A 2,773-nucleotide genomic window follows, 5' to 3' on the forward strand; every position below is an offset into this window, starting at 1 on the left:
TACATCTGACTTCTCGAGCTCTCTCAAAGGAGCATCCACGGTGGATAACCCGGGTAGATACCGGCTCAGAAACTGTATAAAGCCAAGAAGCCGTTTCACATCTTCCTTGCTTTCTGGTTCTGGCATTTCCTGGATTGCTTTTATCTTCTGGGGATCAATCTTCAGGCCCTCTGCAGTAAGGAGATGTCCTACATATGGTACTTCTTTCTGACGAATCTTGCATTTCTCTTTGTTGAGCTTTAAACCCTTTCTTGATGCTCTTTCTAGAAATTTCTGTAATCGCTCATCGTGTGTAGACTCATCTCCGGCGATGATCACATCATCCATAATGACTTCGACACCATCCAGGTCTTCGACCATTTGGTCCATGGTCCTTTGGAAGATCTCTGGGGCACATTTCACACCAAAGGGTAGTCTTGTGAACCTGTATCGACCAATTGGGGTGTTAAAGGTACAAAGACATGAAGACTCTTCATCTAACTTCAACTGCCAAAAGCCACTTTTTGCATCTAGAATGCTGAAAGTATTGGCACCTTGAAGGCGGGTGGCTACTTCATCAACGGTCTTCATTGGGTAGTGGGACCTCTTCATGGCAGCAGCATTTAGATCTCTAGGATCAATACACAGTCTCACTGCACCGTTGGGCTTCTGAACTACAACAAGCGAGTTGACCCATTCAGTTGGTTCCTCTTGTCGCACAATAACTCCCAGCTTTCCCATCCTTTTTAGTTCTTCAATAACTTTCTCTCTCTGAGGCACTGGAACCTTTCTCGGAGCATGTACAACAGGGGTAGCACCTTCAGCCAGCTGGATGTGATACGTGCCAGGCAAGCATCCTAAGCCTTTGATATAGTAAGAACTTGTAAAAAGTTACCAGTTACGTAAAACATAGAACGACCAAAACAACAAGGAACCTTAGAAAAAGTATAGAGCAAGAAACGACTCTTAAAACGGAGAATTTTACAGGAAGGTAATTCGTCTGTTCTAAGCAATCTGTACAGTTTCTGAGAGTAGTTCTTCTCAGAACTACTCTCACCCGGACGATCACACTATACGAACTATTGATACTCCTGGGCTCAAACCATTTGCTGTGTTTGATTTCTTGCCATTAAACGGAGCTTTCCGGTCTGAAGTGAGTGTTGTACTTTCGGGTTTGAAGGGAATGTTGTTCTTTATCAGTTACTGAAATAATATGGCTCTAACGCATTTTCTGACAACAAAGTGAACAAGAATAGAGAGAGATCCCCTGCAAGCAGAAATCAAGTTTAACTGAAAGAGAAATCGCCGCGTGGAACACTAAGCAAAATTCACCCGCATAGTAAGAAAGGACTGATACAAAATATAAACAATAGAGGAACATTATATTTGATAAGTCCTGTTGGATTTCGAAAACAGACATTTCTACATTCAATGACAAATGCGGGTTAAAAAATTCCCAGTAGATGCGTGACACTTTGAAATTAGTACTAATTATAGTACTAATTTCTACATTCATATTGTTTACAAAAATGTACAGACACGACAACATTTTGCTGATTTCTTGCTCATGCGCGAGTGTCGCATATCGTATATCGGGTGTCACGCTAGAATATAGTTCAACCTGGTTGAACAACAACAACAACGGGAAATCAAAGATAAAAAAAACTGTTATTCAATAGCAGCAAATCTCTAAAGAAAATGTATTATTTGAATATTTATGACAGACAATGCTGTTTAATCATGCGTTAATCAACAAAATCAATTTCAGCATTGATTGCTTCGGTATCCAGAATGCTTGAACGTCATCGCTTCTACATGCATTGTGTGCCGCTTATTTTATTCACCATCGTCTTTAACTCACACACGCACTGCCCATTGTGCCCACCGGCACGTAGGGCAGCAACAAAGTTCTTCCACTACTGTCTATCTTTGGCCCGCTGTTGGATGGTATCCCGGCTTTAATTTTAGCCCCTCGACTCTGTCTCTACTCTGTCATCTTTAACGATGAAGGATAAATATTGAGTACAAAGAGCAGGCAGGCAAAGGTTTTAAATTTGCAATTTAAAACCGTCATATTCCATCATCGGGATCCACCTTTATTTAAGCTATGATAAAAATATCAATAAAATCCACAGTCATATATTGTGGATATTAACGTTATGACAACAGAAAGACGGGGAAACCAGCAAAGGTTATTACCCTAACTGTCTCACTGTAAACTCAAAAGCAAAAAAAAAAACTTTTGCAAGAGTGTAAAAAATTAACTGAAGACCCAAAATTATTATCATTTGCTGGAAAAGCAACTTATCAATAAGCGCGAGGGACCAAACGTTCCGTACGTAATTAATAACCAGACATACGTAAGTTTGTCAAGCCTCTCCGTGAAAGAATATGAAAACAAAATGCTGCACGACGCGGGGACAAAATAAATTCCAAAAGTGACTGATATTGAGGTTATCCACGTGTGTGGACCGATATATGCAATCGAAAACCTTTTCGAACAACCGAGGTCTTTGGGAAAGCTTTTCGACGGCAAATAGGAAAATTTTCAATTAAATTTTCTAGAAATTCGTTTGACCCAAGAACGACTGAGTCACTTTTTACGAATCAGGAATCCCTCTCCCTGTTTTACCAGTAAAACGTTTAGCCACTTCAGCTAGGCAACGTGTTTTGAACTAACTTTTATAAAGGGCACATATTAATAGAATGGCACGTGAAAACCTTACTATATATACACACACTCTACTTCAATTGCAATCAGAAGCAAATCTCTGTTGTAATTCAATTGACACTG

Source organism: Oculina patagonica, chromosome 12 (genome assembly GCF_052425735.1).
Source record: "Oculina patagonica isolate OP01 chromosome 12, crgOcupat, whole genome shotgun sequence".
Lineage (NCBI taxonomy): Eukaryota > Metazoa > Cnidaria > Anthozoa > Scleractinia > Oculinidae > Oculina > Oculina patagonica.